At 47.0% G+C, this 14,288-nt stretch overlaps 1 protein-coding gene across 13 annotated transcripts in view; it reads right to left on the bottom strand.

Annotated features, from left to right (window-relative positions):
* The window catches only part of LOC144763708 (uncharacterized), a 2,434,724-nt gene that overhangs the window by 605,642 nt on the left and 1,814,794 nt on the right, over positions 1-14,288 (bottom strand). The gene's annotated exons all lie outside the window — the stretch shown is intronic.

The raw sequence follows: 14,288 nt of genomic DNA, 5'->3' as shown, positions 1-14,288 counted from the left end.
CTAATTGTGTAAGAATTGGAATTTGGGGAGTTTACCAGGTCACGGCAAATGCTATTATGCTCTTGCCGGGCATGCCATTCAGGGACCCAAGGACGACCTTCAGCTCTGTGATCTAGGAGGACTCTTGAAGCTCCAGAGTGAGCAGAACCCTTACGGTACGGTACAACAGTGGACCCCATGACTAAGACATTGTGGGCCATCTTCTGTATCACCTGCATCACTACTATGTGGCAGGGATCAGGTTTTAGAATTGTTCCCTGGGCAGAAACATGTTGACCTCGCACAGGGAGTATTTTCTCCAAACTTCCTGTCACTTCTTGCTTTTTTAACCCTATTCAATAAGGGCACCATAAGTAAACTGATATTCAGCCCAGCTGGAGATAATTTTATTTACACCACCCTTTTTGTATACATGTGATAACACACTGTCCCGCATTCAAACATACTGTGCATCTAACTAAAAACTCCTCAGTTCCTCTCCATTGGAGTCGTTGCCCACATGACGCACCGTTTGGTACAGGTCTGAGGAGAGAACCCAATGATGAAGCATGTCACCTTCGGGTGAGTGAGAGTTCTTGTCCTAAAGAAAGCATTCTCCAATTGACAAGTGTACCTTTGCCCCTTTCCCTTTTGTGTCCCAGATGTACTTTGTGTGTGCTTAAATGTGGGTAGTTTACCAGTTCCCAGCAAATGCTGCAGTGGGATTGGTCTCGGACTTTGGGTGCAAGGATGTTCTGGAACCTTTGATTGTGCTTTTAATTGGTGTTCCTTAGGTAGTAATGGTGAGACCCTACCCTGGTTTGGAAGAGAGAAGACCTTTCTGTTGCGTTATTTTCCTGAGAAAGCTTTATGCTAGACAGTCTTTCATTTCCTCTGAACTACTACCGAGGTTCAGAGAATGCTGACACCTTCTTCCCTTCCTCTTTAGAAATCCCGACCCTCTTTACTCTATAATCCAGACAGCGTTGGTTTCTTTATGGAACACATTATTTGGATATTTTGCATTTTCTATATGTTGTTTGTTACTCTTCTGTACTTTATAATACTTACATTTAGAATACTTGCACACATGAATATTATGGCTGTATTAAGATACTTTCTGAACCATTTGAAAATTTGGTGGTTGGTGACTGACTATTAACTTGAAAAATAAACCTTTATGCTTCAAATGCCATACTCTCTGGCGTGAAATCTATTTCCAAAGTTAGCTCGCTCTCAACACTTCAAGTTGACAACCAAAGGTTCATACGAGCAGTGGGGTAATTTGCTTGATGATTTGACCAAGAGATGGAGGTTCAGATATACCTGCTCCATCAATAGTGATTAATTCACCTGTCCCTTCAATAATGCTATTGTACAGGGTTATTGTTAGATTTGGGGGTCTCTGGTTGCCACTGGTAGGTACTTGTGATAAGCAGGGACCCTCGCCTCTAGTCAGGGAAAGGGGGCTTACACTTCTAAAATAATCCTGCTCACCCTCAAGGTAGCGTGGCGAGAGCAGCCAAGGCCTACTTCAGAGGCGTTTTAAGTTAAGCAGTTGTGACCACATACAGTAACCCAGAGACAACACTACAAATGGACACCACACAGGTTTTATATAATAAATAAGTAGACTTTATATAGAGTTACCACAAGACCATAAACAACAAAAATACACACTATGATTACTTTAAGATGGTAGATTTAAGCTTAGTTCAGTTCAGTTCTTAAATGCGACACTCTGCGTCAATGTACCTTAAGTTGCGTTGCGCTTCCACGACAAGCGATGGGAATGCGGCAAAGTTCAGATACAAAGAAATAAAGACATTAAGATCTTCCAGATGCGGCACGCTTCTCGGGGATGCAAGAAACTCTCGGTTCGATGCCTGGACTGCAGCGGCGACACCCTTACGATGCGACGGCAACAGCTCCAGCGACGATGCTCTTCTCCATGATGCGTGAAGCTTCTGCTCGATGCAAAAACTACAGCGGCGACATCCAAGATGCGACGGCAGCAGCTCCGATGGCGGCGCGCTTCCCGGGGATACGAGGTGCTCTTGGTCGATGCGGTGCAATTCGACAGTTCCAGCTGTGACACCCTCCCTCATCGGAGTTGCGACGGCAGTCACAGCAACGGCCACAAGCTCCGACCTCGTTGCGAGATTCTTCTCCTGATGCGGTGCAGTGCGACAACCACAGCGGCGACACCCTCCTTCTTCGGAGTTGCGACGTCAGCAGCAGTGACAGCAACACGCTTCTTCTTCGTTGCGGCACGCTTCTCTCCGATGCGGTGCAGTGCGACAGTTCCAGCGGAGATACCCTCCTTTCTCCGGAGTTGCGACAGCAGGCACAGCTCTTCTCGTTGAGTCGCGCTTCCAGCTCCTTGCGACACGCAGTTCCTCAGAAGGCCCAAAACAGCAGCAGGCACTTCCACAAGAACTCTGGGGAGCTGGGGGGTGAAGTCTGTTGTCCCTGAGACTTTAGCAGGAGGCATGCTCTTTTCCAAGCCCTTGGAGATCTTTCACAAGTTGAAAGTAAAGTTACAAAGTTCCTTTCTCCTTCCTTTGGCAGTAAGGGAACCACTGCAGGCCAATCCCCCAAGCAGCACTTCAGCTTGGGATTAGTCTCTACTCAGTTTCATCAGGTTCCTCTCCTCAGTAAAGGTTTCTTCTTGTAGTCCAAAAGTGATCTAATTTCATGGGAGCAGGGTCCCAATACTTATACCCCAAAATCCTTTGTTCTCTGAGGGGAGAGGGGCCTGTGCCTAGTCCAAACCAGTTCCTGAGCACTTTGTTTTCCAGACTTCTCCTCTCCTTTCACAGTGCAAGGCAGAAACATCAGACGCCCCACAGGAGGTGGAGCCAGCATTGTGGAAGGCAAGTACAGCCCTGGAGTACTCTGTTGACAGTTTTCCTTCTCTTCTTTCAGCGTGCAGGGCAGAGACATCAGCTGCTCCCCAGGAGGTGGAGCCAGCATTGTGGAAGGCAGGCACAGCCCTATCCAGAGTTCAGGTACACTCCTCCCTCCCATCAAGATGCAGATCTCTCTATTCACCACTGGGTGACTCAGTCTGTCTCCTGGAATTCCCCAGCCCTGTCACTAACAGAAACCAGACATATGAATACACAAACTAGCAGAGGCAGGTTTGAATCGTTAGACAAGCAAAGACCTACTTTCTAAAAGTGGTATTTGCAAACACAGAATATTAAAATAAACTTCACTAAAAGATGTATTTTATTATTCTGATTTCAGGCATACTAAACTGGAATTTCTACCATGTTCTCTGAGCCTGTTAGGATTACACAATTTAACAATTTTAACAGCCCATTCTGGCCTATGGAGAACAGGTAGCCTTGCAATATTGAAAAACGGAAATGGCTGTAATTCACTATCAGGACATGCCACACACATCAGGGCTTGTCCTACCTTATACTTACAATGCACCCTGCCCTTGGGCCTAACATAGGGCTGACTAATAAGAAGAAAAGGGAAGGTTTAGGGACTGGCAAGTGGGTGCACTTGCCCAGTCAGCGTGACAGTACCAGACTGCATGCAGGCTCTGCAATGGCAGACCTTAGACACATTTTACAAGGCTGCTTCTGTGGGTGGCACCACCAGTGCTGCAGGCCCACCACCAGTATTTGGATTACATGCCCTGGCACCCTCATTGCACTAGACTAGGGTCAGACAAGCAAACCAAAGTAGCCAAACAGGGAATCACTAATCCATACATCAATTTACAATAGGAAGCACTTGCACTGTGGCACTGAATAGCACTGGCACAGTACCCAAAGCATCTAACACAGCAAAAACACATGAGGCAACAGCAAAAAATGGAAGGGAGACCCACGCCAATGGTGCCAGGTCTAACAGTTATCTTTTAAAATAGACCTCTTTTAAACATTCACTTATGTTGGCAATTTTGCAGGGACAAGTCTGATCTTTGGAATCTCACAAAAAGCATAACTATACTTAGATTTGTAAATGTACATCTGAGTATAGTTTTACTAGGTTTGGAATTCACAAATTTTGATTGGAATCTTTATGGGAGCCTGCACCTGGTGCAGGTTTCCGCATGGATTCCCAGGAAAGCCATGTGATTTCCAAATTTGGAATCTAATCAACCTTTCTGGGGGTATCTGTGGCAGAGAACTTCGCACCTGGTGAATGGATTTACGCCAGCACTTTGCTGAATTAAAAATATGACCATTTACAGACTGGAAAGGGAAATGAGAGCAGTTTGTGAAAGCTAAAAAAAAGTCCCTTGTTATGGGTGTTTACAAACTTCAAATGCAAACAGTAACATAGAAGGCTTTGGAACTCACTTGATTCCATCTCTTAAGTGGGATTTATGGGTGGAGAGATCTATGGACTTGTGGCAGACATATCTGTACACAATAAAGGACTTACACCTGCCAAGAGTCCCTTGTGAATTCCTGGCTGGTGTAACTGAGGCAGATGTGGTTGCAAAGTTATGTTTAGGGCTGAATTTACCTCTATGAATAAGACCCTTAGTTTGGTTGCTGTTGTGTTTTGACAATAGTAAGTGAACCATATTAATAAATATGTCTCAAAGAATAACATAAAAATTACATATTTATGGCATAAACATAGCCCGCTTAAGCCACATAATACCTTCTATATTTTATAGGTATTTAAGCTATTTTTATTTAATTTATTTTTGTACATTAACAGCTCCAATTGTTCAGTAGTTTAAAAAACTAGAAAATAAACTCTATTGATTTACAAAACCATTTCTACATGTAAACTCAATTGACTTGGGCAAATAGCTTCATTTACGAGTGCAATGTCACTTTTGTAATTCACTGAACTTGAATGTGTGCTCATAAAGATATTATTACATCAATATGATATAATTCTACACTTGAGTAAATCATTTGCCCAAGGCGGGGAATGACATTCCTGTGCGGGCACGCTCTTGAAAGTTTGAGATCACCATGAATTTGTGGATAATTCAAAACATCATCTCGGCCCATTGCTTCCATGAAAACAATTTGAGACTTTTTTCTGTCAAGGACAAGAGTAAATCAATTTCCAGAGTGGAGTTGGGAAAAAAACACCACCAGGAAATAATTTCTCCAAGGACAACAATATTTTCCTAATGGTGAAAAAGAAAATGCATCCATGAGAAGGGGTTTACACACGTGCGTACATACACTATGCACAATTACAATGTGTATTCATGGAAACCTTTGAGAATTGAAAACCAATGTAAATCTTCAGACAAGGGAAGGAGACAAACTCTTGATACTCATTTACTCCAATCGGAAGTTGGCATGACCAATATTTTTCGGAAACTTGAAAATGGACTTAAAAACTTGAATTATCAGATTGACCAAAAATGTTTTGCCTCGAAAAATGAGTGACCCACTCACTCATTTTTCGAGGCAAAACATTTTTGGTCAATCTGATAATTCAAGTTTTTTTAAGTCCATTTTCAAGTTTAGGTGTTAAATCTATGGTCAAGGGACAATCGATATTTGCCCGGCGGTATCGCCTCTTTAACCCACGAATTATTAATCAATGAAGAGGCAGGCACTGGAGACGGGAAGGCAGGAAACAAGGTTTATTCTCTCCGGAGGAGAACACATCAGTTCAGACAGCAGGTATCGTCATGAGGTGCTCTACCCGCATCTCTGAGGCCTGGCCTCTTATACGCAGGTTTATTACATACAACACATTCTTGGCAAGGCTTTGATATACGGAAAGACATTCTCGGAACCCCCGCTCCCAGCCTGTTCCCACACACATACACAGCAGAAGTCCCCACCCCGGTCACAACAGGTGATGATTATCGCGCAGCTGGACATTCCGCCGATTCACGGAATGTGGGGGGTTTGATCGGATCTCATAGGGAGGGGGCTTTGATCAACTCGAGGGTCCTTCAATGAGGGAAGCTTCCTACTGTACGGGGGGGCAATAAACAGTATCCGCAGAGCTTAGGTGGTGGCCTGGGAACGAGGAAGACAAACGGGCACACAGGAAAAGGGGGCTTGCATCAAAGGGCCTGGGACCAGGAAAGGAATGAAGGGAAGTGTCGCGCTGGGAACAGGATGGGGTTCTGAGGCAGGGCTGCGCTGAAGAGGGGTTTATGACCCAAGGCATGTGCGAGCGGGGGTTGTCAGAGTGTGGGCTTTGTGAGGGAGGAGGGCTATGCTGGGGGCCAGTGGCATGCAAAAGGGTTTGTTCTGATCGAGGCACCTAAAATGGCGGGTGCGCACGACAAAAAGTGTGGCATCAGGGGAAAAGGGCAAGATGGCGCAGATAATGTTTACCAGACCGTACTAATTTTCCACAGTCCTCCCTTTAACATATCCAAGACATCTTGCTGGCCTATTTCCAATTCATGTCGACTGTGGTGGTCATAGGAAAAGAAGTAGGTACCCAGGTGAAGGAGTTATAAACATTACATTTTAAAATCTTTCATCTTAGGAGGCGGGTCTATCGATAAAAAACTCGTTTGCAGGAAAGCCATAGTAATGCAATAACAGACAAAGATGATTCTGTAGTGAGAGCATTGGGTACATTTCATAGCTGCTTATAGTCGTTCGGAATGTAAATTGATAGGTCATTACATATGTGAGTTCTGTTCATGTTTGGTTGGAGCATAATTAATACAATGGTGGCTGGGAGAGAAATGAGACGTAGTAGAAACCATAATTGAGGGCGTCAATGTTCGAGGTTAATGAGTTCTCAGCATTCTTTGTCGTCTTTTGTTGGCGCTGTGGAGCACCGGCGGTGGAGCTACGGGTCCAGCTCTATTCTAGGTCCCGCGTTGCAGGGCACGACCTTTTCCTCGCGTTTCTGGTCAAAGAGGTCCTTTTCGCCCTGTGTCCTTTGAGTTGATTGTCAAAAAGGTTCAGATGGAAGAAGAGTGTGTAGTCCATAGGGTAGGTTGGAGAAAAAGGGGGGGGGGATGGAGCTGGGCCAAATCGGGAACAGATCAGGGGGGCGGAAATTTCAGGTAGGCGGGCTCATGACCGAATTCAGAGAGCGGGGACTTTTCGGCACACGTTGAACATTGAGCAGGGGCATCAGGTCAGCCCTTTCCTCTCACTTTGACGGAAACAGTGCCTCGTCCTGCAACTCCTTTCTGTCGCGGTCTCGCCTTGGCCAATGTCGCAGATGTTCCACGATCTGTAGTCAGGCCACGTGCTCCCACATCCGGTCCTTCTTTCCTCCGACAGTCGTACCCTTAAATGAGTTTGAAAAGACAGTCTTTAGAGAATTGGCAGAGGAAGGTAATCACATAAGTCTATTTCTCTCCCAGCTCCAGGCAAAAATGGAAACGTCCGTTATATTAGGGTTCGCAACTAACATATAAATGATTGATGATGGGCCTGCTGGATTTACTATAACTTTCCTTCACTGCTATTTCTTTGGTGTTTGTTGGTCGTGGGACGAGATCTGGCACCTTTTATTTCATTACAGTTACGTCAGTTCTTTTGACGGAGACCCACCTTCTTAATACGAGCCTTACGAAGCTATACCGTTCTCCAGGGCTTTATATTTAAAAAGGGTGCTGTGGGCTATCACCATGGTCTGACAGGTATCTTGCTGAGGGACGAACATAGGCTAAACATTTTTCATTCTATCAATGCATCCTGCCTAAACATTTTCGCTTTCAACAGGGTTCATTGCAATGATTTCTTCGCTTCGGTCTAATTTTTAACTTTGTAAAACATCATTCTGGTTCCTACGTAGCCTCTTACGGCCTGACTACTTAATTAGAAAAGACAGGGGTCTCATGGGAAACAACTAGGGACATAGAAAACTGTGGTAAGGGCGTAAGTAGACCCATCTCTTATGACCGGGGGTGAGGGACAGTTTTATAACCCTCGTCTGGGGCAGCTGATACGAAACAGGGGGCGTTCCGGGAACATGAGGATGTTTCGATCACCTTTACTGTTTGGGTATTGCGACAATTCGGGACGGGGAAGGTCGCGTTATCTGAGGCATCTTTTTATAACACAGGAGCTGCTGACATGTAGTTCCCTTATTTCGGGTCAGATTAGGGAACCTCAGTCGTCTTACCTGTCCTTTCCCTTATGGCCAAATCTCGGTTTCATCAATTTTTAGCAGAAAGGAGAGGTAGTGACACAGCGTCAGGGTGATTTTTTTTTATTTAGGATAAATTTTGAGCAAATACTTGTGGTATTTGGAGCCAATTGGGTGGTGCACTAGGGGTGGCGGTTTGCCAATTTAGGTGCTAGTCGTTCGGAAGAGCGAGAGAGAGAGAGAGAGAGAGAGAGAGAGAGAGAGAGAGAGGGAGAGAGAGAGGGAGAGAGAGAAGGAGAGAGAGAGAGAGAGAGAGAGAGAGAGAGAGAGAGATGTGCAACAACAGGCTAAATAGTACACGTGCGACATGGGGAGTGACCGTGCATTAAGATAGGCTATTCAGCGCGTTATATAACATAAGACATTACGGGTCTGTGTTAGAATTTTGAAAGCATGCAGTTTGGGATGGACGAGCATTAGGCCGGGTACAGGGGACATACATCGAGTAAAAAGGGCACCATTGTGTCGCATTTCTTGCATTCTCGGTCTTTTAACCAGTTAAGTCAACGCGTCAGTCATACACAAACATCATCTCATAGTTTCGGACATACGTGACAGGCGTCCATTCACGCAACACGGATTAAGGGTGATCGCTTTCCTCATGTCATACAATTTATTGGCTCTTTTGGTACAAGAGCAGTTTGTGTGTGTGTTTAGGTGCCACCAGGCAGTGTTAGTCCGCTTCGTGTATCAGACATGGCGAGGCTTCAGATCTTCACCATACCTTGGTCGTGATTCCGATGTGGACTGCAGGGGGGGGAAAAAAAGAGGGGAGGGGAGGGGGACAACATTCGAGCATATCAAAAGCACGGGTACGAAGGTCTTTTACTTACCTCATACTCGTCTTATCTCCTCGGGATAGAATCCCTGGGGTTGTGGTTTCTGGAGCCAAGGGGGGGGGGGCAGTGTGTCCTTATAGGCTGTGAGTAGGAAAACGTTAGAGAATCAGAAGCACTTAGCGCGAGGTTTCTAGTTGGTAGGTGGACTTAGCTATCGGGGTCCTTAAATCTCTTCCAACGCTGTGATGTTCTAAGGTTTATCAGCTCTTCGGTCAACTCTGTTCCCTAGTACCTTTGAGTGTCGTATCTTTATAATATTCTATCATTTACATCGTTTCACTTTACCCAACCCCAGAAATCGAGGTCTTTCTCCATGCGCGAGTCCCTGAGTCAGTCGCATATTTGACGGCAGAGTGTCGTGTCTTAGATTCGATCCTCCATCCGGGGCTGGGCGACCATCTTCTATTAACCTTAAAGAGAGAGCAGAGTAGGGTGCACAGAAAAGAAAAACTCTCCCGCCGATCCCACATTTTAAATAAAGCATGCAATACCCGTTCATAGTTTCGAAAACCTTTATTTGCACAATCGTTCAGCATGTCGATAGGACAGTGTGATCGGGGTTGGCCGGATACGGCAATGGCTAAAGTGCGTACAGTAGAGGGGGGGGGGGCTATCTTGTAGGATTAAAAACATGTTTAAAAAAGGTTCATTCATTCATTCGCAGTGAACTAAAAACGTCTATCGAATAGTTGAGGGACCAAGGGGCATTCATTTCATAATTGGAAACACAGTTGGACTAGTTGTAATCAAATTCCTATAGGTATACCATGGGAGTGTGTCATAAGCGAGGTTACATGTCAGATATGATAATATCATAATGAATCGTACATTGAAAAACATTTTTCACGAGGTCCTTTTACATGTTCGTCGAGTGAATCCTTCCTCTTTTCCGTCAAGTGTACAAAGGATCATAACATATCTCGGAATATCGAGTCTTTTTTTAGCGAAAGAAAAACACCACGAGGCGTTCGTAAGTTCCTATTGTTAACGGCGCCATTTTGGGCGGGGCCGGGTTAGTCCGGAAGTAGTATCAAGGAAAAAATGTTTCCTACAACCGGCAGTTGGACCAGAGTCCTTTTCGGCAGTTCGAGAATTCATGCTAACAGAAGGAGTGACTATGTCGTGCTTATTTCGTTAGCGATCAAGGCAGTTGTTCCTCACCGGAAGCCTGCAGGGGCCGAGGGCTCCTGGGACCTTGGTAGAATCTTCAAGGCTGTGGGGGTGCTGTCGGAGGTGGGGGTTCGTGCCCCGGTGGGCAAGCGCCCGAGTTACGTTGCTGTTCACAGTTACTCTAGCGGCCGAGACCCGCCTTCCAGGGGGCCCAGACGCCATTTTGAGGCCTGCAGCAGCCGCCCTTCGTCGAGTCTGCAAGAGTGGAGGAGACCTTTTGGAGTGAACCCATGTCCAGTGCTGCGGAAGTATGGCCACCTGCGGTGCATGTTCGGTGCTGTGCGGGTATTGGCGCAGCCGTTGCATGTTCGGTGCTGCGCAAGTATCGGCACCGTTGCATGTTCGGTGCTGCGCAAGTATCGGCACCGTTGCATGTTCAGTGCTGCGCAAGTACTGGCACCACCGCCTGGCTGGGGGAGTTCGACGCTGGGCCGGGGGCTGGGAAACCTCCTATCCGTGGAGGTGGGAGAGGCTCGTCCGCGTCGCCTCTCCCTCCCAGCCCGACCTGGACTAATTTTCGCGGAGGTATGTACAAGACATCCCCCCTCCAGAGTTGTCGCAGCCATTATTCAAGAAAGAAGTGGCGCCTGGCGTGTTGCTGCCGCCATTACGGAGGAGAAAAGGAAAAAATGTCCCGTCCGTCTCTGGGCCGGGCTTCCGGTGGATGTCGGCCGGACGCCCCTTGCTCTGGCCCCATGAACGGGTTCCTTGGCTCATCGGCTGCAGCCGGATCCAGTTGGCCCCAGTCCCCGGCCATTGGTGGCCGGACCGGGGGAGAGAGAGAGAGGGGGGGTCGAGGACATAGACATTCCCCCCCCTACAACTCTCCGGTGTGGTCAAGGTGATCCCCTGGCTGGGTCCCGCTGGCCCTTGTCTCTCCTCCGGCTCCACCCTATGTTACGATTTCCTGGCCGACTGTTGGCAGCAGGACCCGCCTTATATGGGTTGCTGCCGGCTGGGCGTAGCCGTAACCCTGCCCTACTTTGGAAGGTTCCAGAATGGGGGGGCGAATGTTCTGCTGACTTTCATTTTCTAGTTTACCATTCTTGTTCCAAACGTTTTCTGTTGTTAGGGTATTGATAGGTGTTATTATTACGTACTGTTATTTGTTTCTTGTTCGTCATGTTAAATAAAAGTTCAAGTTCATCAGTGGCCTACGGATTTCGTTTTCCCATTCCCTTCTTTCCAGGTTGTTTCATGCTAAAGCTTCTGTTAACAGAAGTTTAAGTAACACGGTAACACAGGCAGAGGGATGACGCAGATTCATGCATCACGTACACACAAACTCAGACGGGGAGACAGTACAAATATTATATAAAAAGACCCAAGACAAACATAAAACAGTTATTGGCTATAATTATCTTATTTCTATATGCTGCGCATACTTTTTGTTAGAGCAATGGGGCAGGCTTTAGTTATATGCCTATAAGGATGCGGAAGAAAGGAGGTAGTAGGTTTTCAGACATTGGCAATATCCCTAGTCCTCTCGGCGAAGGATACTTGTGTAACCCTTACCTCGAAATACCCTAAACTTTTCCCTACTTGGCTAAACGTAAGGTTGCTTGATCATGTGTGTACATTATTCTTTCGGGTTTCTTCGGGGTTTGTCGTCTGTCAATTTAGAGCTAGACTGGGTTTTCCCGTCTTATCGTTGTTTTGATCTATGAGGACTCGAACATGTCGCTGAAATCGGCCTGGCGAAATCTGTGCCATCGGGCATAATCGAACGTGGTGGTTCTATCTGGCCTGTCCATGTCAGTCTGATTCATCTTTGTCTCGCGCCTTTTCCCTTTCTGCCGGCCTGTTATTCCTGTCGGTCCTCTGCTCCTACTCACGTTCAGTAGAGTCGGGCATTGGGCTTTCCAGTGCCCGGCATATCTACAAAAAGCACATTGGTTTTGCCCTAAGTCTGGCCGTCCTGTGCGTAGTGTCGGGGGATTACTTTCGGGACGTTGTGTCCTGGGGTCGTCCTGTCGATACGTTCCTTTACCTGCTCTGCCCTCGTCTTTTTTCTTTCGTTGCATTGCTTCTTTGCGCCACATACCGAGGCAGTCGAGCATAATAGGCGTTGTCTTATTATCACGAAGGGCTATTTCTAACGTTTCTATTTTATCAAGATCGAAGGATCCTATCAGTGGCCACTGTTTCTCTTGATTTTCTTTGGTATACCTGTGCCACAGTTTACTATAGGCTATGGTAACTAATCCATAGTTTATGAACATGTCTTTATTAGGGGTGCCTTCCAGCGGAGCTAGATGATCCACCTCTAATAAACGGTCCGGGCTGAACCAGCTATCGACCAGTGGGGAGAAGACAGACATGACAGCTCACAACGAGGGACAAAAAGTCAGCACTGCCTATCTTATCACTGTGTGCAAAGACTAGACAGAATATTTCTATTCTACGTTGTTTGCAGGCAGTGAATACCTCATGAACCAATATCAAAACAATAAATAAATGACCAGTGGGGAGAATAAGTAGATCCGCAAAGGTCTGCGTCCTCTACCCTTTCACTATCTGCAAAGGGGGACCTGTTCTTTCCTGTTTGTAGACAGAGAATCTCCAGAAAACAATCCGCGAACAGTAGTTCGAGGTCAAAAAACCGTTAATCAGTGTGGGAGGGGGAAATCTCCCGAAAATAATTTGTGAACAAATTTATTTATTTATTTTCTCCATTTGTAAAGCGCGGCTGACACCTTGCAGGTTTCCTGGCGCTGGCGAATACTTGTACCTCAGGGGAACAACAGCAGGGAGCAAGGGGGGGTGGAATTTCTAAGGGAACAACCACGTCTTGATGCGTTTCCTGAAGGGGAGGAGCTGTGATATTTGCCGGATATCAGGAGGAAGACTGTTCCACAATTTAGCCGCAGCGACTCTGAAAGATCTGCCCCCCGTCCTGACTTTGTTGTAATTAGGAACAATCACCAGGCGAGCCGAGGCAGAACGTAGAGATCTGGAAGGGATGTACCATGTGAACATAGCCTGCAGAGGTTTAGGTCCAGCTCCGTGGAGCGCTTTAAACACCAGGCAGAGGGACTTGAAGGCCACACGTTGCCTAAGCGGAAGCCAGTGTAGTTCAGCTAGGGCCGCTGTGGCGGAAGCTCTCCTAGTCCAGCCTAGAACTAGTTTGGCTGCGGCCGACTGAACTCGTTGAAGTCGGTCAAGCAGGGCAGCTGGGGACTCAAGAAGCAGCGCGTTGCAGTAGTCCAGGCGACTGAGGATGGTACACCTGACTATCTGCTCCCGAGCTTGAGCGGGTAACAATGGCATAATTTTGCGTAGGGAACGTATGAGAGCTGTGCAAGTTCCCACCGTTTTTGCAACTTGAGTTTCAGTGTTCATTTTCTCATTCAGCGTGGCTCCTAGATTACGGACCGATGTAACTGGCCGAGGTTTATCTGTCGATTCCGGGGGCCAGAAATCGCAGGGGAATTGCCGGGGAATGCGGCTTCCCGCACAGTACAGAACCTCCGTTTTGGAGGAATTAAATTGCAGCGAGTTAGTGAGTAGCCACCCAGCCGTCTCCCTTAAGCAGTCGTGAAAGGCTGCCAGGGGGGTAGAGTCTTCTCCCTCCCAAGAGAGAATGAGCTGGGTGTCGTCTGCATAATTAATTGTTTTTAACCCGTGTGCCTTTATTAACGTGATCAGAGGTCTAAGATACACATTAAAAAGAATGGGGCTGATGGAGGAGCCCTGGGGCACCCCGTGGGAGACAGGGGAGAACGTGGATTGATAAGGGGGAAGAGATACCGCCTGTCTCCTGTCCCGAAGGAAGGAGTGAAACCAGAGAAGGGCAGTGCCGTCAATCCCCGCTGCCTGGAGTCGCTCCAGCAGGACCCCATGGTTGACCGTATCGAAGGCGGCAGACAGGTCCAACAGGATCAAGGCTACTGCCTGGCCCCTGTCTGCACGCATACGAAGGTCTTCCATAGCTGTCAGGACAGCTGTTTCGGTCCCGTGGGCAGGGCGGAAGCCGAACTGAAAGTCGTCCAGGATCTGATTATCCTCCAAATAGGTGGAGAGACAGGTGCTTACCCAGCGCTCCACAATTTTAGCAGGAAAAGGCAGAAGGGAAATAGGCCGGTAATTGGACAGACAATCAGGGTTCAGGGAAGGTTTTTTTAACAATGGGGTGATAAGGGCCTCCTTCCAGGTGGAAGGCACAAGTCCGCAGTATAAAGATTGATTACAGATCCTGCGTAGTGTGTCAAAGAGGTCGGT

This window comes from Lissotriton helveticus, chromosome 6 (genome assembly GCF_964261635.1).
Source record: "Lissotriton helveticus chromosome 6, aLisHel1.1, whole genome shotgun sequence".
In the NCBI taxonomy this organism is placed as follows: domain Eukaryota; kingdom Metazoa; phylum Chordata; class Amphibia; order Caudata; family Salamandridae; genus Lissotriton; species Lissotriton helveticus.
The sequence above is the reverse complement of the archived record's forward strand: the minus strand, read 5'-3'. Positions and strand labels throughout refer to the sequence as shown.